We start from the raw sequence: 25,080 nt of genomic DNA, 5'->3' as shown, positions 1-25,080 counted from the left end.
TTCTTGTAAATTTATCATACCATTGTGAATACTTTTTTTAGTTACTTATAATTGTAAAATTATAATACTTATTATTATGTATATATTGATTATTACATTTATAAAAATTTTAATTGTTATGTAAAAATGTTTGTGATATATTTGAAAATATATTTTGTACTTCGTATGTTATTTTTTCTCATTTTCAATATAAGAAATTATTTAGGTTTTCTTATTTTTAATTACGCATGCGAACCATATCTAGGAATAATACCAGCGGTTGATTTATATACTGAACAAGTGCTGCCTCCTTCAGATCAGCTAAAAATATTAAAATGAAGGTAATGTCAAATGGCCTCAGATAGCGATCTATTTATGTTTACTTATCTATGTCTGCGCTTGGCTAAGTGACAATTAAATTAGTTTGCGTTTGGAGCCGCATGAGCGCTGAATGAACTGTATGGTAAGGTGTGCCGGCACCCTTACAACTTACTCTGCTCTCCGTTTGCTTGCTTTGTAATCTATGTCGTGTTGTGAATCACTTTGCATTATTTTCAACCATGTGTTTTTATTATGTCAATTTGATTCTGTTTAAATTCAGTGTTTTAATGTATGATTAATGACCTAAATCGCTGATAAAATTATTTGCAGGCTTTCGGTTAGTATTTTGGTGTGTCGTAGTTTCGCTTATTGATTCAATCTGTGAAGAAATAACATTTGACAGCTTTCTGTTCTGCATTCTCTTTGTTTTTATTTGCGAAATATTCGTTTGTAACGTTCTTGCCTTTTGCTTATTGCTTATTGATTTAAGTTTAAACTGAACATTTGAATAATTGATCAGATTAATGAGTACGCACTCACTAAATTTTTTTATCGATATTGTTTCAATGCACATGCTAGTTACTTTTTAACAATTTCTTATATGAGCGTTTCATGTTTTCTTTTTGTTTTCGTGTGATGTAAAATCATATCACTTTCATATTTTTATTTGTATGCATCAAATATTATAATGTTTTATAATTTCAGATGTCAAAGAAACACTAATTAGGAGATGAAAGGTTATGTGAATTTTTACTGTACAAAATCGTTCTATATTTTATGGCGGTACGAAGTAACTTGGGCAATAGATTGCTAATGTAAGTACCTTCATGTTTTTCATATCAATGTGGAACACTATAATTAAACATTCAAATTATCAACTAAGATAGTAACATTTTATAAACTGATATGTATCCTATATAAGTTTTGCAACTAAATGGAGTTAAAAATGTTTGTTCAGTAACATTCCTAGCCTTTTCATGCAATTTATTGTATTGTTCCTCAGTAAACTCACCCCCTACCGGTGTGCTGCATGGGGTGAGTAGACAATGTTCTAATGGGTAACCTAAAACTCCTGTAAATGTACAATTGATACGTTTTCTTTCCCTTGATTTACAGTATTAAATATATCTATGAATTACCCAATAAATAGGTCTCGTCATCAGCATTACAGTTCAGTTGTAATTTGTTAGTAATTAGATATGTAATGGCAGTGTCATGTGTTGAGGCAGGATATCTGCTAGCCGCAAACGATATCCATTCATCAGCATTACATATCTGATAATATTTATTATTAAGCCATACATAAAAATCACAATAATTTATACCAGACACTTGCATTAACACTTGGCATTGAGTGTAATAAACATTGCTTTTTTTAATTATATTTATTTATTTATTTATTTGATATAATTTGTACATACTGTATCTCAGTCAGACAATTGTTCTGGTATGAGAGATTACAGCAATTATAACAAAAATAAATCTAAATTTTATGTAACAGACATTAAGAAATCTATATATTTTTACTTATTACTATGCATACATGCATACATACATACTTATACTTAATTGTAATTAATATTTTAACAGAAAAAAAGAAATATTTAAAAGTATTTAAAATAAGGAATTTTATCTCATTTATTTCATTTATCTCTTATGTAATTTTTCAATTCAATTGTGAAATTGTTTAGGTCCGTCATTGTCTTTAGTTTGTCCGGTAGTTTATTGTAAAGGCTGCTTGCACTTCTCAGATGACTTGCAAGTCCTTTACTAGTTTTTGCATGTTTCATATGAAAGTTTCGGTTTTGTCTCATTTGATGGTCGTATATATCCTGGTTTGTCTCTATTGTGGTGCAAGTTTTGATTTTGTTATTTTTTATTTTGAATATTAGTATACATTTTTATATTTCTATTGTTTTGTGTAGTGATATGATCTTTGTCTTTTGTAGTAGTTTTTTTGTCAGGATGAGGTAGGAATAATTGTAAGTTGATTTTATTGCTTTATTTATCATTCTTTGTAGTGTCTTTATATTTTTATTTGTTGTTTGACTCCAAATCATGATGCCGTAGGCCATAATCGGCATTATATGAGATTTTAATATTAGTTCCTTGTTCTTAATTCCAAGATGTCGTATTCTTCTTATGGCTCCAGAAAGTGCTGCAGTTTTTTGCTTAATTTTTTCAATTTGGTCTCTCCATTCTAGTTTCTGGTTTATAATCGTACCCAAATATTTAGTTTTTTCTATTTTTTTTATTTCAGTACCGTTGATTAATATTTTCATATTGCCTATTTTTTTTATTTATGTAACTTTGGAAAAATATGTAATTAGTTTTATCTGTATTTATAGTGTGTTTATTTTCTGGCAGCCATGTTATATATTTCTTTAAGTCATCATTGATTTTTTTTTCTAGTTTCTTCAAATCTTTATCAGCGTATATAATCATGGTGTCATCTGCGTACACTATGTATCTACCTTCTAAATTTTTGTCTTTTAAGTTTTTAATATATATTAAGTATAATAGTGGACCTAGGACTGTTTCCTGTGGTACTCCGCATTTGACCAATTTTTTTATAACTGAAGCAATTTTCTATTTTGGTCCTTACTTCTCTTTCAGATAAGAATTGAACTATGTTGTATTATTAAAAAGTATAAAGTATTGAACTATGTCGTGCATTGTACCCTCAAGGCTCATATTTCTAAGTTGCTGAAAAAGAATTCGGTGGTCTACAGTATCGAAGGCTTTTTTTTAAGTCTATAAATATTGCAATTGTGTGTCTATTGTTTTCTAAGTGTTCATTTATTAAGTTAGTAGCATCTATCAAGGCGGATTCTGTACTTGATTTTGGTAAAAAGCCATATTGATATTTGTCTATTGATTCATTTTCTACCAAGAATTAAAATATTCTCTTCTTGATGACTTTTTAATATACGTTTGAGAGGACGTTAGTTACAGTGTTAGTCTTTAGTTGTTTGGATCCAGTTTATCTCCTGTTTTGAAGATTGGTTTTATTGTAGCTGTTTTAAAGCACTCTGGGAAAGTACCCTTATCGATGCATTTATTTATAATTTTTGAAAGTATTGGAGTTATAAATCCGATATTACTTAAATTATTTTCGCAGTTATATTATCATCCCCAGGTCCGGCGTAAGTTTTTAGTTTTACTATAATTATTTCTTTTTCACATGTTGGATACATTGATGGATACAGTAATGTTTTACAGTAGATTTAAAACATGATTTCCATTATCCATATTTGAATAGCCAACATTAGAGTTTCCAATCTTCTTATCAAAGATATCAATACTTACAATATAATACTTGCAATAATTTGTATCAGTTTGTTATTTTTAATAACTAAACAATTTATACTAGCGCATAACCAGGATTGTAATGGCTTCACTAACAATCCAACTGGGATCACATCAGCAGGATATTTGGCTATTCCTTTTTTCATTTTTCATGCCGTATTTTATTGCCTTTTGGATTGGCCGTTGACCTTGGATTGATTAGATTATGGCCAAAGTTTTAAAATTATTTTCGTGATGAGCTGAAAACCACTCTGAATTTTCACTTTGATCTATTTTTTTAAACACAAACTATATATATATATATATATATATATATATATAATTCTTCTGTAATTATGTATGAATGATTAATGTTCCTAAACTATAATTCGGATTTTCATAAATCTTCCTGAAGTTTGTTCGGGAAATTTTCTAGAATTATTAGATTCATAAAAATATAGTTAGATTGTAGAAATAAATGGAAAAAATTACAAAAAAACGCTTATTATTGTTTGACCTTGAAAATATTTGAAGCTTAGTTTGACATTAAAAACAAATGAATTCAAATCATTTGCCAAATATTTCAATTCACTTATAGCCGAAGGCAATATTAAAATATAATAAATTCATCATTATAAATAAGGTAAATGCAATGTCTCCATAATATGGATGGTGTGAGTTCAGAAATCTCTGGGATCCCATTACTGATGATCATTTTTAAGAGGGTATTCTACTGTAGAGTCATAAATTTCGCCCGTTTTTTGAAGCGATGTATAAAGGAAACAAATAATATTTTTACTATCGATTTTTTTATCATTTGTTTATTGATATTTTATTATTACATAAAAAAATTATTATTAAAAAAAAATTAAAATTCACAAAGTTATGAGCAGTCAAAGTGGAGGTTCCCAAAAAAAGAGGGTGTCCTGGCGTACATGATTCCAACCCTCCTGGTGATTTGAAACATAAAAAATAGATGGATTCTTAATTATTATAGATGCCGCTATCGTATGAACCTTGGATAAGTCAAACAAATTTGTTTTGTTTAAATGGCGGCAGTTTGAAAAAAAAATAATTTTTTTTCATGTTTTTTTTAACAAATCCGAATTTTTTAAAAATACTAAATGAAAAGTTATAGTTTTGGGCAAGGTCCATACGATAAAGCGATGTATAGAGAAGATTCTCTCCAAATTTGAAGTAAATCGGTTCATTAGAACTCGAGAAATCCTCACCGCCAGCTCGAAAAAAGTAGTTCCGAGAAAAACGCGTTCAAAGTTTTGAGACAAGTCGGACCCGAACCGAGGCCACGTCACTAAAACGGCTATAACTCAGGAAATAATAGTAATTTTGAAAAATCCTTTTATTAACATATTTTTGAATAACTAAACTTTGAAAATATGAAAAAAAAATTTTTTTCGATTTTTTCAAAATTCTACAGTAGAATACCCCCTTAATTGTGAGGGATCAGTCCGTATCCAAGCCAAGACGATACTGGAGTCACTCCACAAGAATGTTTCAGCTGATGATTCCTGAAATGTCTGTTAGAACACGCTTATATAATTTAGCAAGAAGCAACGCTGCCGACAACTCTAAACGCGGGAATGTTACATTTTTCATATGAGCTACCTTAAACTTCGAGCACAATGAATGTGTTTTTATACCAAAGTAGTATGTAGCTCTTATGTGTATACAAGCACCGTACACCTTTAGCGAAGCATACTCGAAACCATGGCATTGTATTTATCAGGTTTTGCATAACTATGTTTGCTGTGATTATTTCAGGTGCTATTAGTCCAATTGATCATTTATTTATTTATTACGCATATAATATAAATATATAAAAAAACATATAAATATTGTTGAAATATTTCATTCAAATTCAGTTCATGAGTTTTGTGTCTAATATTTAATTCTAATAAGTCTAATTGGGTCATATATTTGAGCTATTGCCGATAGAACGAATCTTTTTGCGTGTTTTTGTATTGTGCAAGGGGTTTTAGTAGTGTCAGTCTTATTTATTCTGAATACGTCACTCGTCGTCTTAATTGTCTTCATTTCTGGTTGGTAATTTGAAATAGTCTGACCGTGCTGTGGTAAAGAGTTAAGATGTTCGTTGCAGTTACTGACCCATTTATGCAATGTAAAAGAAGATGACGGCGAAATATAATCAAAATTGAAAATAAGTCTTGTTGCAGTTTTCCACCTGTGTGTAGTGTATCATTTAATGACACGTCAGAACTTGCCTTACAAGGTGCATTGAAAACGATCTTTTTATAATTTCCATCCTTTATTACAGCATGATGCGGTATAAAATACGACTCTATCGGGACCTTATTCAAATCAATACGCTCTGCATGCCCTAACCTGATGTAGTCTTAGGTAAAATCAGAGTATGACTTTGCTAAGTTGGGATCCCGACTGAAACGTCTTTCTAATGCTTGCTGCAATCATCTTGACCCGAAGTAACAAATTCAAAAATGGTGTCAAAATGAGTTTTAAACGTTTTATGTTTTACTATTAACGAATTTAAATCAGTCATGTTTTAATAAATAAAACGATACGCTCACACAGAAAGTCACAAGCAAATAACTTCCAATACTCAATGTAGTTTGCTGTATCGTTTATGACTTAGTTTATGGTAATATCACAATATAGTTTTGTTAGAAATAGAACAAATAATTTATTTAAATGTACTCCAGTGTTAATAAATAAAAGATTTTTCACTTATATTCACTTCGAGTAAAAATCTAATTCGAGTGTTATACTATGGCTATGTACGTAGTTTTGAAATATTCTTGTGGTTCTTAAGATGTCTGAGGAGAAAATGGACGCTGGCTGGAAAGTGCATATTCCATGCAACTTGTGCAATAGAAAGTCGGGGAAGTTCCTTGATCCTAGATGGTTTTCCTAGCTAATGGCTTAAGATGGGCTTAGGAGTTGAGAGACTAGATGGCGTAACATCATCCCCTTTAATTAGATTATACTATTACAATAATTATACAAGATTATTATACTACTATTGCTACAACTTGCTAGAAAACTATAATCTAAATATAAAAATTTAAGATCTATATGTACATAAATTTTCTGTTATTAGTGGTTTACAATTCTTACCAGTACTTAAATAACAAAGTTATTCTCTTAAACTAAACAGTAGAATTCTTAAAAATAGTAATGATTACATAATAAAAGTTTTACTAATATTTTTCAAAATTAAGTTAGTTTAAAAAGTATTTGATTCGGTTGATGTGAACCCTAAGGTGTTTGGAACCACATAACTTTTTGGATTTACCTTAGGGTACAACTTCATTCCTAAGCAGTATCAAGTCACCGATTGCAAACTCCATCTTACTTGTTGATTTATTATAACAAAGTTTGGAATACTTTTTGTTAGCTATAAGGTTCTGTTTCGCGGTGTCTAAAGTAGCCTGGATTTTGGATTTAGTCTCATCAGCATAATTGTAGAAAGTATGCTGATTTGATGGAGGTTTGGAAAAGGAAGATGGTAACTCAGGTTGATGAATGGGGTGTCGTATTGTAATCACAATCATCACAAACGGAAGCCAAGCATCCCAGTCAGTCTGGTCAGACTTCATAAAAAAATTCTAATATACTCTATAAGAGTTCTATGAGACCATCCGAGGGAGCCGTTCGATTGTGGATGGTATGAAGTAGTTTACATTTTCAAAACCTTCAAAATTTCACAAACGTTTTTAAATAGCATGCTTAGGAAATTTGTTTCCTGGTCTGTTAGAATTTTGGAGGGTGACATACAATTTCCTCCACAAAATTCCTAGATGCTGTTTCGCCATCCTGGTTCCGTAAGGGTACAGCCCCGCTAAATTTGGTCAATAAATATTGGAAAGTTAGGATATACTTATTTCCGTTGAAGGTTTCTCTTGAGGGTCCTACAATATCCAGCGCAAAAGATTTGAACGGGGTGTCCGTGATGATCATTGGGCATTTATTTTTATGATACAATTTATTACTCTGGCAAATTTCGCATGATTTAATATAGTTTCTGAGGTACTTTTTTAACTTTGGCTAATTGTACTTTTTTATATTTATTCTTTTATAGCCCTCGTGACCTCCAACAGCGGTAGAGTGGTATTCTGCTAGGATACGTAATTTACCCTCCTTTGATATGCAATCTAAAGCTAAATAAATAGTAATATTGATAGGGTTGTCTTTAAAAATATACCTAAACATTGGCCTTATCTCGGAATAGTCATTTTGATTTAAATCTATGGAATATGGAGTAAACAAAGTTTTCTTAACTTAAGTAACGCACTAAGGGTTTCTAGTAATATCCTATAATCTTGTTTAAGCCTATTTACTAAATATGATACAGAGCTATTACTAGACTTAAAATAAACTATGTCATCTACTTATTTATTTTGAAAAAGCAAGGTGTTTGCAAAATTATGCTGTACGTCCAAGCAAAACGATTGGTTGTCAAGATTTAAAAACGGGCTATTTGTTTTATTAATTATATCATTTAATTAGTTGTTTTTCTAACACTACCTTAAAGTTAAATCCTACTTAGATTTAGGAAATTTGTTGGTGTTGGCAGTGCCTTTCTTATAAATAATCTTCAAATTATATTTTTCGAGCTCTATACGCCATCTCATTATTCTAGATCCCGGATCTTTAAGATTCATCAACCATGTTAAAGGCTTATGATCTGTGATAATTTTGAACTGGACTCCGTAGATATATGGGCAAAAATGTCGCATAGCCCAGATTATGGCTAATAGTTCTTTTTCAATTGTGGAATAGTTAATTTCCGCTCGATTTAAGGTACGACTAGCGTACGCAATGGGTATGTCTTTCCCTACCTCTCCTTGCGAAAGAACTGCCCCTATTGCTCTGCCCGAAGCGTCAGTTAAATTAAAGATCTGGTCAAAGTTAGGGTATTGCAAAATTGGGGAATTCGTCAATAAGGATTTTAGGGACTCAAAAGCGGTTTGTTGTGACGACGTCCAATTAAATGGGTGATCCTTTTTTAGAAGTTTGCTTAGGGGTCTGGATATTTTAGAAAAATTCGGCATAAAACGCCTATAATACCCTGCTAAACCAACAAAAGTTTTTACTTCTTTCTGGTTTTTGGGGATTGGGAAGTACCGCATCAATCTTAGAAGAATCAGGTTTTATACCGGAGGAGGGAGTAATGATGCGTCCTAAGTACTAAACTTATTCGCAGAAGAAATTGCACTTTTGGGGTTGAAGTCTTAAATTACTTTTCGTTAATTTATCTAATATTTCTCTATTTTTTTGTAATAGTCTTCTAGCGTGTTAGAGTAAACTACAGTGTCGTCTAGATACACGAAACTTTGAGGCCTTGTAGCCCCATGAGCACGGAGTTCATGAGTCTTTGAAAAGTTGCGGGATAGTTTTTAAGTCCATAAAGCATTCTCTTGTAATGGTAATGTGCGGACTGAGTTGAGAACGCAGTCTTAATTTTGTCATCGTCATTCAAAGCAATCTGGTGGAAGCCAGAAGATCTAAGGTAGAGAAGTACTTACAATTGGGGTATAAATCAACCACAATTACTTCGTTTAATTTGCGAAAATCGACTACTAATCTCCACTTGTTGCCAGTCTTTTATTTCTTAGGTACAAGAAATAACGGGGCATTCCATGGACTATTACTTTGTTCTATAACGTCATTGTCTAAAAGTTCGGTACTTTTTTAACTGAGGTACTTTTTTAACTTTGGCTAATTGTACTTTTTTATATTTATTCTTTTATAGCCCTCGTGACCTCCAACAGGGGTAGAGTGGTATTCTGCTAGGATACGTAATTTACCCTCCTTTGATATGCAATCTAAAGCTAAATAAATAGTAATATTGATAGGGTTGTCTTTAAAAATATACCTAAACATTGGCCTTATCTCGGAATAGTCATTTTGATTTAAATCTATGGAGTATGGAGTAAACAAAGTTTTCTTAACTTAAGTAACGCACTAAGGGTTTCTAGTAATATCCTATAATCTTGTTTAAGCCTATTTACTAAATATGATACAGAACTATTACTAGACTTAAAATAAACTACGTCATCTACTTATTTATTTTGAAAAAGCAAGGTGTTTGCAAAATTATGCTGTACGTCCAAGCAAAACGATTGGTTGTCAAGATTTAAAAACGGGCTATTTGTTTTATTAATTATATCATTTAATTAGTTGTTTTTCTAACACTACCTTAAAGTTAAATCCTACTTAGATTTAGGAAATTTGTTAGTGTTGGCAGTGCCTTTCTTATAAATAATCTTCAAATTCTATTTTTCGAGCTCTATACGCCATCTCATTATTCTAGATCCCGGATCTTTAAGATTCATCAACCATGTTAAAGGCTTATGATCTGTGATAATTTTGAACTGGACTCCGTAGATATATGGGCAAAAATGTCGCATAGCCCAGATTATGGCTAATAGTTCTTTTTCAATTGTGGAATAGTTAATTTCCGCTCGATTTAAGGTACGACTAGCGTACGCAATGGGTATGTCTTTCCCTACCTCTCCTTGCGAAAGAACTGCCCCTATTGCTCTGCCCGAAGCGTCAGTTAAATTAAAGATCTGGTCAAAGTTAGGGTATTGCAAAATTGGGGAATTCGTCAATAAGGATTTTAGGGACTCAAAAGCGGTTTGTTGTGACGACGTCCAATTAAATGGGTGATCCTTTTTTAGAAGTTTGCTTAGGGGTCTGGATATTTTAGAAAAATTCGGCATAAAACGCCTATAATACCCTGCTAAACCAACAAAAGTTTTTACTTCTTTCTGGTTTTTGGGGATTGGGAAGTACCGCATCAATCTTAGAAGAATCAGGTTTTATACCGGAGGAGGGAGTAATGATGCGTCCTAAGTACTAAACTTATTCGCAGAAGAAATTGCACTTTTGGGGTTGAAGTCTTAAATTACTTTTCGTTAATTTATCTAATATTTCTCTATTTTTTTGTAATAGTCTTCTAGCGTGTTAGAGTAAACTACAGTGTCGTCTAGATACACGAAACATTTGAGGCCTTGTAGCCCCATGAGCACGGAGCTCATGAGTCTTTGAAAAGTTGCGGGATAGTTTTTAAGTCCATAAAGCATTCTCTTGTAATGGTAATGTGCGGACTGAGTTGAGAACGCAGTCTTAATTTTGTCATCGTCATTCAAAGCAATCTGGTGGAAGCCAGAAGATCTAAGGTAGAGAAGTACTTACAATTGGGGTATAAATCAACCACAATTACTTCGTTTAATTTGCGAAAATCGACTACTAATCTCCACTTGTTGCCAGTCTTTTATTTCTTAGGTACAAGAAATAACGGGGCATTCCATGGACTATTACTTTGTTCTATAACGTCATTGTCTAAAAGTTCGGTAATTATAGTAATCCGGTTTTATATTAATAGCTGGAGAGTCGGTTGGAGTATTTATTTGAGGCGTAATAGATGATGTAAAAGGCAGCGTGTCTTCCTCAATGTAAAATAGGTCATTATAGTCAAGAACAATTTGTTTAAGATAGTAGCATTCAAAATCGTTTAAAGTGTCCGTCATCAAAAAGTTATAAATGTATTTATTCTGTTGGCTTTATAGTTATTGTCTTTAATAGTTACAAAAATTTTGTGAGTCGGTTCTAAAATTGTCGGTAAAACATCAATATCTACTGTGGGAATACCTAAATTGACTTCAGTCTTATTAGAATTAATAATATTTACTATACAGGTGTTATTGAAAGTAGAAACTAAAGTATATGCCACAAATACTCCTTAACTAAGCTCTTGTTTCTCTATAATTCCGTATTGACATTCGTCTTTACTTTTACTACCGTTTCGGATCTAGGGTCAATTTAGCATTTCGGATTTAGGAAGCATGTAGCAAAGGGAATGTCTGAAGGTTTTTAAAATTTAATGTTGATTTTATGATGTTAATGTTACCCCCATAAATTCTTAAGAAATCTATACCAAGAATACCGTCACCTTTAATCGGTATCTCATCATTAATAATGCTGACGACATTCGTAACTATTTTATCACCTTAACCTTATTCTCAAGCTAGCCTCACCTATTGTTTCTAATCCTAATCTTATTATTTAAATCGTCCTTGATGTCTACATTATCATTTAAATTTCAAAGTTTCAGTAAGCTTGTTTCAGCAACGGTATCTATTAATAGATTGGCGAGATTATGTTTGTTAACTAGACAGGATAGTTAAGCTTGTTTGAGTTCACCTATCTCATGAGTACTATGAGGTTCTGATTTACTTGTAGATGGTACCAGTTCTTGATCATTGTGATTTACTTGATTTCGTACTGTGGTTACACTTCTAAATAATTCCTATTATAATTACAAATGATTATATATAATATTTGAAGCAAATTTGCTGTTGGTTAAATGAAACACCACCTATATTACTTTCAGCATACATTTTTTTAATAAACATCATTATTCAAGCATACAATTAGCTGCATAATATTATTCTAAAATTAAATATCACAATATATAACAAATATATACATTACAAATAAATTATTCCATTACATACATTATTCTAATTTTAATTATTTACGTTTTAACATCTAACATTCCACATAGCTGTATCACATATTCCCATTCAATTATTATTGTTCAATAATGAATTCTTTTATAAATCTAATTTAGAACTAATTAATGGATGATATTTTGCATCAAACCCTCTTTGGCCAACACAAATAAATTTTTGGGTGATCACACATATGAGGATGCCACATATAGTCGCCTGTGCGAAAAACATTGATTTTCTAAATCAAGTCCACAAATGGACATTGTTTGTCCCTGAGCCTTATTGATAGTCATCGCAAATGCCAGTCGCATCGAAAATTGTAACCTGTTAAATGGTATCGTAAAATCTAAGGGTATAATATGAATTCGTGGTAGAAAAACCACTTTTTCTTTAAATTTCTCTGTCAAAATTGTTGCTTCTTTTATATTGCCCGTTATCTTCTTAACGACTAAACGTGTACCGTTGCATAACTTCGGCGGATTCAAATTACGCATCAGAATAATTGACGAACCAATTTTTAACCGTATCCCAGATACATCTATTGAATTTAGAAATTCCGTCGAACAATTCACACTTTTATTACCATCCACAGCTGTATCTATTTAAAGAAATAATATCGCCAAGTATTAGCTGTTGTACTAAAATTAATGTCGCCTGCGTCCATTTTCCTTGCTGCTTATATCGCCCTTCTACCCACCCAGTTATGATTCAAATAATTTATTTGTATATTGTGATGAATACTATTAATCAGCACATTGTTTCCTGATAAATTGTGCATTTTTTTCAGTTTTATTAATTCCGTTTTTGTTTCACATTTCCTATATGAATTAGTTTTTCTGAAAAACTTTCGTGCTGATGGCTCTTGCTCCAATCGCACACGCATGTTGTTGATGGTTAATTTAAAATTGTCAACACTTTGCCACAAAAAGAATTGTTTCAAGCATACATTGATCTCATCCGCGTAAGTTGATCATCCGATAAAAGTAATGAAGCACCACGGAAAATTTTATCGTTGCCTTTTAAATCTTGCATATTTCTATTCTATGCAAAGAGTATTTATGTGCCTTTGTGCATTCATCCCTAATTATGATTTCACTGTTTTGCAATACAGAAGATAATCTTTTTATAATACATGTCGCATTTTCTTTATTGTGTATATCTAATGCTTGAATGTGGAATCTGCTGTTCGCCCTCCATCTAGCAAAATAGTCGCCATACCAAAAGGTGCTCCTGCCAATGCTATTTTTTCCGATCTCACAAGAATCAATGATATGACAAGCACCTTACCTGTTCTTCCTGATTCCTGAACCCTTCTGTTCTGCAGCAACGGTCAGCATAACCCTCTTAAAAAGTTATCGTAGTTTTTAAAAAAAGTTAGTATCGTAATTTCTCATTGTTTTCCATAATACTTGTTAAATTTTGACTGGAGTAAAGAAATGTTGGATGTATTATTTTTTAATATATATTTATTGAGATGTTTGTACTTCGAAGGTTGATGAAGAAGAGAGTGAAACATTTCTTATACAATTTGCTTGCACATCGGCATATACAGGCTGAAGGTGGCGCGTATATGCTACCAAACTATCAGCCATAACTCTCGTTGTTGACAGTTCGAGCGCGAACGAGCGCGCGAAACTTAAATTATAACTTTGAATGACAATTTTGTCCATGCTCCCGCGCGATGTGAAAGCGTCACAAACTATAACAAAAATACAACAATGATAAATATTTACAACTGATTATTTCCTAAGATCTTATATCTAAACTAATTAAAACATAATCATCTTAATGCTAACAAAACAAACCTTGCAATATGAATAGTGGACTGTATAATGATATAATAAATGCATGATGATTAGCTGAATTTAATAAAAATAATTGTCTCAGTCTATAATAAAAACATATTCCTAACTTAATATTATTTCAAGGTAAAACATTTATATAAAATTGATAACATATTTTAATTATTTATTATGCTTTAACAATAATTTGATAACTTTAATAATAAATGTTGATAAGAAATACTAAAATATAACAGACTATAAAATGTATAGGCTAATCACAAGGTAGAGGGACGATTTTAGTAATTGAGCGGGTATAAACACTACTACTAGTCTTAACTTGAACTACTCTAACCTTGCCGTCAAGTCCAGGACTTGTACGGCCAATAGGCCAATGTAATGGAGGTCCTCTTTCAATAAAACTATTGTATTTAATTCAATATTTGGTCGTTCTTTTGACCATTTTTGTCTTTTTTGTAGGTCTGATAAGTATTGTTTTGACCATAAAGACCAGAAGTTATCTTTTATCTCTGCTATTTGCTTAAACAATTTAGTTGCCTTGACATTTGCAATATCGTTATATGGTTCTGGAAAAGATGTTAAGGCGTTACCAATTAGAAAATGACCGGGGCTAATATAAGATATATCAGAGCTATCATCTGTGAGGGTAAGAAGTGGTCTCGAATTAAGTACAGCTTCGATCTGTAGCAATACTGTCATATACTCTTCAAACGTGAGACAGTGCGACCCGATAACCATACGAATGTGATGCTTCATCACTTTTATAGATCCCTCCCTAAACCTCCAAAATGGGGTGCATGAGAGGATATGAATTGCCACGTTATCCCCAACCGAGCAGACGACGAAATGATCTCTTGTTTGGACATCTCAGATTGAAACAATGTGGCTAGTTGCCGTAACTCATTTTTGGCACCAACAAAGTTTCTTCCATTGTCACTATGGATCACGGAGCAACAACCACGTCGTGCAATAAAGCGTCGCAAAGCTGATATGAAGGCTTCTGTAGAAAGACGCGTCACCAACTCAATATGAATTGCCTTAGTAGCCATACAGACGAACAAACAAATATATGCCCTAATGCGCGGAGCCTTTCTTAATCTACTGGACCTTAATTCAATTGGACCTGCAAAATCAACACCTACCACCTATACGTTATAGAAAAGGTCGATAGGCAGTGACTGGCTGCTCTGAATCTAGCGCATTTCACACACCTATGAGTGATTCGTTTTATTGTGTTTCGTCCGTCAATAGGCCAATACCTCAGTCTCATGTTCGTCAATGTTGTTTGTGTGCCAGCATGCAATAACCTCTCATGTTCCGAGCGAGTCAGAAGGTCAGTCACTAAATGGTTTTTAGGCAATATAATAGGATGTTTCTGGTCATAACTTACTAATGACTTCAGCTTGCTGTAGTTGGTGTCAAGTTGGTTACCAGAACTTAACTGTTCAGCCAAATTGCCAAAAACTTCTCTTTGAGCTAAATAAACAATGCGCCTAGAGGCCCTCTCTATCTCGTCAACTGACAATGACCCTAAACGCCTGGAGCCTCTATATAAACGACGCATTTCTGGCCACCGAATCCAATAAGCAACCACCCTTACTGCTTATTGAAGGTAGAACATTTTTCTAAAACTAACTTCAAATGCTCATTATAAACAGTAACAGTCGTTGCTGTTAATACTCGGCGCTCTGGAATCGCTTCTGTGCCAGTCTCAACAAACCTTTGAGGCCAATTAGTGGGATCCTGCAACAACCAAGCTGGCTCATGCCACCAGAGATTATAACCAATTAATTCTGATGGTGTTTTTACACCTCTAGATACTATATCGGCCGCATTATCTTTGCTGCAGACATGTCTCCACACTGTGCGTGTGATCTAAAATTTCCGCAACCCTATTGCTCACAAACATTTTCAATATGGAAGGTTCCGTCTTCAACCAGGCAAGAATAATAGTTGAGTCACACCACAAGAAGGTCTCAGAGATTTTAATGTCCGATATTGTTGTTATCTGCTTATAAAGCTTTGCTAATAACAAAGCCGCAGATAACTCCAACCTTGGCAGTGTGACATTTTTCAATGGTGCTACTTTTGATTTAGAGCACAGTAAATGCGATGACACCGTTCCATCTGCATATGTTGCTCGAAGATATATACATGCCCCATATGCCAGCAACGAAGCGTCTGAAAACCCATGGCATTGTATATCCACAGGAACCGAATGGAACACCCAACGTGGAATAGTCAGGTTATCAAGATCCGACAAATGATTTTTGAATAAATCCCACCTAACTTACAGTTCTCGCGACAAAGCTTCGTTCCATTCCAGATTATGCGTCCACAACTCTGCATAATTAACTTAGCTGTGACGGTAACCGGAGATATGAGCCCAATTGGATCATAGTTGATAGCACAGACCGCTTGGTGTCAACAATCTGCTGGGCCTCCGCAACCGAGAAACCTTAATATGTGAGTTCTTAAAACAATCCTATGAAGGATTCCATGCGAGGCCAAGGGTTTTGACTGTATCTCCTTCTGAAAACAGCTGAGCTTCTATTCTTTTTGATTATTGAATGACACAGAAACTTTCATGTGCCGAATGCATAAACAAATTATAACCAAGTAAACACAGCACTGTTTTTACAGGCTTTAAATACCTCTCAGCGATAAAAAATTGCAAAACTATTCTTTGCACCAGTACTTATCCGTTACGATGGACCATTTATGGAGTAAAGAAATGCTCGATGTATTATTTTTAATATATTTTTATTGAGATGTTTTTACTTCGAAGATTGATGAAGAAGAGAGTGAATCATTTCTTATACAATTTGCACATCGGCATATACAGGCTGAAGGTGGCGCGTATATGCGACCAACCTATCAGCCATAACGCTTGTTGTTGACAGTTCAACGAGCGCGCGAAACTTAAATTATAACTTTGAATGACAATTTTGTCCATTGACAATAATATTTTTTTTCTCTTTTCGAAATCGGTGTTGACGCAATCGGATAGTGGGCGATTAGGTGATTGCAATACAAAAAGATCAAGTTTTAAATTTGAAATTTTAAGACATAAATCTAGCAACACTGATGCTTCATTATAAATCTCCGGTGTATAGTCTATGTTCTGGCTTTGATATATTTTTCTAAACGTAAGTAAAATATTTTCCGACATATAGTTTTTCCACAATTTTTTTTGCATGCGATGGATAGCACGTTGTTAATATTATTGCAAATAGTTGCCGAATGTTATTGAGCGTTGACGTAACGAAGCATCAGACTGAGTCAATCCCATTGGTTATCATCTTCCAATAATTGAATCTCACTGCATTCATCTCTATGTGTATTGATTACTTGCCCATTAATTGTTCGCAAATGTTCAAAAGATGGAGCAATCGTAAATTTAAACATTCACTTTTGGTTCAGATATACCGTGTAAAATCTACAGATAGTCTTCGTTTTGAATACACTTGTGATGTTTTCATGTGGTTTATTGTCTCTTTTTCTTTTTACCCACTGTTTGCAGCATTTGTTCCACGTAAAATAACGTGGAATATATCAATGGTAAATAACATATCAATATTATATATCGTTCATTGGCACAGATTAACAAATTCTGTTAACGTTATTCTTGGTCTCTCAATTGTTCTCTGTCGAAAATCTTCTTCTGTGAAGTACAAACATTTTCCGTTTTCGAGATGAACTGCCAGATGCTGGACAGGCGAGTTTCTATCGTGATCGGGAAATCTGAAAATATCCCAAATAGCTGCGTTGCTGCTAATGCTTCTACCTATTTGATGTTGTGTTATTTAGTCATTTTTATTAATAGTTTGTTCGTATATGAATGTGGGCATGAGGTACGTTTATGCCATTCAATCGAGTATAACCAACATCGCGTGATATCATAAACAGAATATTTAACAATAGAGTCAATTAATGATTTCAGTTTCTGTCTAAACACTCTCACAGTTATGTCATGCTGATAATTAGTATGTTGTCCTTGTTATAGTAAGCTTTGTATCTCGTTCCAATTAGAATTACACGTGAACGAAATAAACAAATCCGGTCGTCCATAATAACGTACATAAGTCATCGCATCTTGTATGTATTCCTGCATGTTCCGTGGACTGCCTATACAACTAGAAGGTAAAATGAAAGAATTACCATTGAACAGATGTCATTTGGATTTATGCTTTATAAGTGTATATATTCCTCCGACCGTTATTTAGCCTGAATCTGTTCTCTATCTTTTGCTCTCTATCTATGCATATATGTCAACTATCTTGATGGAATAGCTCCTGATATCTAAGGATCCGGTTGTCCTGATTTTGTCTAATCATTAATCTGCGTGCATAATAATTTATTGAACTAAGGAATAACTATTCGAAATTCAGCGCAATCAATTATAATCCTGGTGTTATTATAATCAGGTAAAAAGCAATGAGGCACAGTTTCTCGTTTTGCGTCGATATCTGACCAAAATATTAATTTTCTTGTCGCACTAGCAACATGTTGTAGGATTTCATAAAAAATTGTTGAAATTGTTATTCTGTGAACACTATATGATCCTCCAATTATTTCAGTTTTAATTTTTATTAAAAAAAATAATAGTCGGTCTTTTTCTGATACAATGTATTTTCATGATGTAGGTGTACAATGTACATAGTCCTCTTCTCTATGAGAAATCAAAATTTGGGAATGATACAAAGGGTAAAGTGAATTCAGAACATGATGTTGGAGGTGATTTTTTTTATGTGTTGGTTTATTAAGTTTTATAATCTGCAAATATGAAATTATTGTTGTTATGTTATTAACATCGATAAAGTTTTACAAAATAATTTTTATCGGTTTATTATCGAAGGTTTAAGTCTTGTAAATAGATGGAAATATTGTTGCAGAGTAGCTGGAACTCAACACCTCTTCTGTTTTTTCACCTCCAATGAAATGGTTGCTACAAATACAATCATATGACATGGAAATCCACGGTGATTCATCAACTCTACACATATTAAACTGTTTGCAAAATAAAAAAAAATTCGCTCTCCGATAATTTATATTTTTCTTTTATTAATTAAATTAAAATAATGATGATTATATGTAATTACTTTTTATATAACAATTATACATAATTAATATATATATATATATATATATATATATATATATATAACTTAATAACATTTTCCTAAACATAATCATGTTTAAGTTTATACTTTTTTTTTTCTATGGTTATGATACATTAACGCTAAAAATTTTAGCCTTACAGGAAATTGTTTGGAATCGAACGTCTGGCAGGTTTCAGCCCTTCATATAACGGTTGACCAGACGTTTGAAAATGTAAAAAAAACGAAAATTAAACTTGTTTCTGTAGACTTGAAATTTTTATACAATGTGATTTATTCATTAAGAAATTGAAAAATCATAATGCCAGACGATTTCGATCTGCACAAGTACCTGAGCCCAAAAGTTAGAAGTAAAAATAAACTTTGTTTTGTAAGACTGAAATGTATTTAAACCAAAGTACTTTGTTCATCTAATACTTATTTATTCATCAGCAAGCCGTAATCAATAATAATAAATAATATTTCAGGAAATGCACGTGGAGCATTGCATGTAATTTGCGGGATGAACTTTGTTACAAATCACGCATGTAGGTTTTTCTGAAGTCGTTTTGGTACATTCAAACTGCCTATGTTGGTTCTTACACTTGGCACATCTTAAGCCCATATTGCAGTAACCAGCCGTGTGTCCGAAGTTTTGACAATTGCAACATTGGATTACGTTACCGTTTAACTTGTAACGCTCACATTTAACCGAGAAAGTTAAAAGTTCTTTATTTCGGATTATTTGCATGTTTGTTGTCTAATAATATGGCATAAACTGGAAGACTATCTATCCATTTTTGTCATTTGAATTACATGTTTTGCACGACAGTAATCATTTAAATATTTGGCCATGATTGTTTAGGGATCGGTATTTGGTGGTATGCCCGTGGCTACAATCTTCTGGAGTGTTTGTTCTTTATGAGAAAACGTGAAAAATTTTCTATTCGAATGTTTTTAGTTTATCATACACAATTTTAAAGTCATGAATATTGTTTGTTTGCACTATGTAATGGTTTTGGCCTTTATGTATACGACACACTTATTTTGTTGATGGTTTCTTTGCTTATATCACAAATAGTTTTATAATCACTAAAATCGTCATTAACAACAATGTGTGGCATTTTTGAGGGTATAGGATCGCTTTCACGCGTGTTCACTTTGTTTTCACTATTTTTAACACTTTGTTTATCATTTGTATCCGAATTTATACGGCGCCTTTTTGCATTCTCACCGTTTTTGTCACACACACTATTTGTTTTGTTATTTATATTGTCTATGTTTAATATTTTAGCCAGTTCTTTGCTCACTTTAGTACAAGCTAAGGGATGTTATTAACACAAAAAATTTGCCGTTTGGAAACTCATCGTGTAGTTGTATTGTGGTTTTTCTCGAGCGCGTCGATGTCGATGGGTTTTAATTATGACTAATTCTTTCAAATCTGTCGCACATTATAGCAAAGTTTAATACTTTGTATCTTGGACAATATGGTCCACGTTTCATATGAAAAGTATTTTGTGAACTGCTTTTATACTCGATTCCAACATCTGAAATGTATCCCGCCCGGAGGAATGTCGCTAGTTATTGTGGATGTAGATACTTCATCTTCTATTTTTATAATATATTCTGACATCGTATATTTCTTCTCATTATGTTGATCCATCGTAAACGATTTTAAATGCTGTGGAATCAGTCCGCATGAACACAGTACTCTTTTCAAATCACATTTTCATTTTCCAATATAAAATGGTTCTTTTAAGAGTCATTGGTATTTATTACTACAAATTTTGGCGCACACATTTGGCGAATTTCTTGAGATTAACAATTAAAGATTTCAAGGAAATTTCAATTTCTTAGTAGGTGACAAACTTTATTCACAAAATGTCAAATTCTACATTTTAAATAAAAGAAATTTAAAACTAGTGGGGTGTATGGCATCGTGCCTTAACCCTTTTAGTGCCGGGCGAAATGGAGGTGCCTATGCGAGAAAAACCGGCCGAATTTCACAGTTTTACAAGGGTTCGGGAAAATGCTTATAAAAACCAAACGAGAAACGGGCGGATTATCTCTTTCGAAATATGTAATTGTTATCGGTAATATAACATTGCTGAAACAAAATTATGTTGTCATAAATATTTATATATATATTGCAAATGTGTAAAATTTTGTTATTGCAACTCACACAAATAATTTATTTAGCATTCGTGGCTACTAATGCACACTCCATGCAATCCTTTGTTGCACTTATTGCAAACTGTGCGTGCGTGATTTTCTCTTTGGGCCACCATCCTTTCTGCTGCACACCACGCAAACCCTTTCCAGTTTTCCAGGCAGTTTCCGTACACCTATGCGGGGCACATTTGTTGAAGTTTCCGCTAATGGTGTGTCATGTGCTATCCTCTTTAGTGCCAACCATTCAGTGGTTATCGACTGGATAACATCAGTAATGAATTCCAGTCTTGTTTTGGTTTTGCCGTCTGTATTGTGCCGATATAATATGTAGGCATTCAACACCATTCGGGAGAAAATGGAGAAAACTACTTTTTCCCAATATTTGATGGCTCTTCTTTCATCTAAGTATGAATATAGCATCATGTCTGACGTGTCTACGCCTCCCATGTGTTTGTTATATTCAGCTACGATTGCTGGTTTTTCGACCTGTATTTGTGCATTCTTTTTCCTGATTGTAGTCGTTTTGTTCTGAGCCTTCTCAAATGTGGACATCAGTAAAACATTTTTCTTTTGCGACTTTTTTCCCCGGTACGCTAATAGTAAGACTTCATTATTTCGGGCGTACTTAGATGCGCCCTCTTGCAATTTAGTCTTCATAAACGATGGAATATATTTCCTGTTGCTGCGGATTGTGCCAGTCAGATATGTCCCTCTTTCAAACAGTGCTCTTGCTAAGGGAATGCTTGTAAAAAAGTTGTCTGCTATCACGTGATAGCCTTTCATAAAATAATTGCCCATATTCAATAATTTATGAATCACGACGTGGCCAAGACCATTCTTCTTTATTTCTTCTTTATCTGTTTGATCCCTAGCTCCTCTATAGCAGAAGAACGATAAGCAGTAATGGGTAACTGCATCAGTCAACATTCAAAACTTGATACCCCACCTGTGATGCTTTTTATTTGGCAGATATTGAATCAACGACGTTCTACACTTCGTGCAGGCTAATGATTCGTCAATACTCAGATGTTGGTTAGGCGAATAATGAAATTTGAACTTATTGTTTGCATGGATAACGACTGGTTGAAATTTTGCTGTAGGGTCATATTCTGGATTATCACGTGTTGGTAATTTTTCATTGTCTACTACGTGGAAAAACCTACAAACTAATTGAAATCTGTTGCGACTGAACATTTGGCCAAACCATGGGATTTGTCTGTGGTTTGTTGACCAATAACTGAAAAGTGTCGGTCTACGTGTTATACCCATTTCCAAGAGCACAGCAATAAAAGCCCTTACTTCTGAAACTGTGGTTGTCTTCCACTCTGTTGTTCTGGATCCTGAGGGAACATTGATTCTATTGAGAAACTGCCTGGCATATCGATTCGTCTCATTTCTCAATAAGCTCAAAAATTCTTCCGTAAAAAAAAGATCAAAATACGCTCTCGGCATGGAATTTCTTTCTGGCATATGCTTAGGCCCAGCAATCTCCATAAATTGTGGGCGAGGATTATATTCGCTGTCGTTGGCCACGGTAACTTCACGGAAATCTCTCAGCTCTTCCTCGGTATCGTTTCCCTCTAATTCTGATTCGCTATCATCGCTCGCTTCACTATCACTGTAGATCCTACGTGGATGCCGACTTCTTGGTGCCACGATTTCTTCCTCGTCACTATGTGCTAGATCCAACTGGTCAACCATTCGGACTATTTCCGCGTCAACCATGACGTTTTTTTTTTTATAAAACGGTTGATGGTAAAATTTTCCTCAAAAGCAACAATGTTTGACACAAGCGAAAAACAACGGTAATAACACAAAACACGCTTTCAAACTGTAAATGGGACGAAATATACTGTTCACATCAACGATCGTGGAGAAACTAACTGATCCTACGTTTCGCTGCGGCAATGCGATGTTATTTTGTGTCGACACGTCGACACGAACACTGTCGACAAGTACCGATAAGGGTCCAAATCCACAGCGATTTACGCCGCAGATCGAATATCGCCTGAGTGGCGACCATCGGTGTTTATGTTAGACTTCGGTACCTCCAAGCGTCGTCCACAAAGAGTTAAAACGAAAAACTATTTTTTTTAATTCTCTCATAGTGAAATTAGATCATTTATAACGTATTACAAATTTATTTTGAGATAGAGTTCTCCCGCAATGCGAATAGTAAAGCGCTACGAGGCGCGGGCCGATATATCGGCTCTGGCACTTCTCGCGAGTGTAGAAGGAGCCGATATATCGGCTCCCGGCACTCAAAGGGTTAAGGCAAATTGCTGGAACTCCCCGTACCGTAACGAAATGTTCAAGAACTATTGAATGTTTTCAAATAGATTAGTATAAATATTGTAACATTGTCTAATATTTATAAGAATTATATAAACTGAATTGTAAAGATAAACATATTTGTTTAAAGTACATTTTGAACTTTAGTCAGAATTACGACTAAAATCTGAATTATTTTCGAAATACAAAAAAGAAATTTTTTTGAAAAAAAATTTGAAAAAAAAAAATTAAACAAATTTTTTTTTCCAAAATCAATTATTTTGTTAAAACAAGCAGAAAGTTCTTTGAATCATTGAAATCGGACGCATAGTTCTCTCAAAAACTGCCATTTTTTGCATATTTAGCTCTATATCTTCGAAATGGTTAGTCCTGCCTTTGCCAATAACTAATAACCACTTCTCCCAATCATTACTAATTGAATGTTGTTTAGATCATTCAAATCGGATGCTCCATTCTCTCAAAAACTCGACTTTTATTTTCTGCACTCTTTCCTCCGTATCTCCGAAACGGCTAGACCTGCCTTTGCCAAAAACTAATCAGCTTTTCTCTTTATCAATAGGAATCAAATGTTTTTTGAACCATTCAAATCGGTTGATCCGTGCGCCCGGAAACGTGACTGGAAATTTGTATCCATACATACACACACACACATCCATTTTTTTTTGAGGTATGCCAAAATGTTCAGAAACCTTCAAAACGTCGAGAAATGTGAAAATTTTCAATTTAGATTTTCCCTACGGGAAGTTAAAAATATATGAAAATATAGCCTGAAAGATATTAACTGCTCAGTAAAATATATTACACTGAAATAATTGTTTAATCAATTGGTAGACTTTGCATAACAAACCACTACATAAAAAGCATATAAGGTAAATCGAGCAAATCGTTTGAAAGTGTCATTTTTTATATTTAGAAATTTTTCGGATTATATTGAATCGGTTAGTTACATGTGCTATTATTTGAACAAGTATAATTTTTTTCATGAGTTTTTTGTTAGCGAAAATAAATCTATAAAATATGCGTTGGCAAATCAGTTAAAGTACAGTTTACCAAATATTCAAATTGTATATTGTATTGTTAACGTTAAAGTTTTGGTAGTTTCCTTGAATGACTTTTCGAAAGTAATGTGTGTGTGGTCATTGAATATGTAAAATTTGTTAAAACATATTGGAATCGAATAGATATTTTATTTGTTGAATGCAAACAAATTTGAATATGATATTAATAACAAGAGATGTTAGAATAATACATTGTGGTCAAACAAATTATAATGGACTAGTGAATTTGAAGTATGTGCACAAACATAATTGCAATATACGACAGCTATAAAAATAATCTGTAGACATAATTTTCTCAGTTTATTAACAATAACTTATGAATGATGGTTGATACTAACTAGTAACTACTGATAATATAATATAAAATTGAGATTTCATTGCAACCAGATAAAGAACAATTACTGGAAACAAGTATTACTGGAAGTGAAACAATCTAATTTTTAGGGAAATTGTGAGCAGAATGTTGAATTTGTATTGCAAGGACACACTTATTTCGATATGAATGACGACGGTATAAATATGATTAAAAGCAAATGCTGCATAGTTTTGC

General features: G+C 33.2%; 1 long non-coding RNA gene across 1 annotated transcript; it reads left to right on the top strand.

The window, feature by feature from the left end:
- Window positions 1–492: 492 nt before the first annotated feature.
- Window positions 493–25,042, top strand: LOC113363665. The gene is made up of 3 exons (XR_003365941.1): window positions 493–637; window positions 1,006–1,115; window positions 24,975–25,042. It is a non-coding gene; the product is annotated as an uncharacterized LOC113363665 (long non-coding RNA).
- Window positions 25,043–25,080: the final 38 nt, after the last annotated feature.

The sequence above is a fragment of the Ctenocephalides felis genome, unplaced genomic scaffold (assembly GCF_003426905.1).
Source record: "Ctenocephalides felis isolate EL2017-DRISC unplaced genomic scaffold, ASM342690v1 CF-g0.4_SCAFFOLD_00845, whole genome shotgun sequence".
Classification (NCBI taxonomy): Eukaryota; Metazoa; Arthropoda; class Insecta; order Siphonaptera; family Pulicidae; genus Ctenocephalides; species Ctenocephalides felis.
This window is presented reverse-complemented; position numbering and strand designations above follow the sequence as displayed.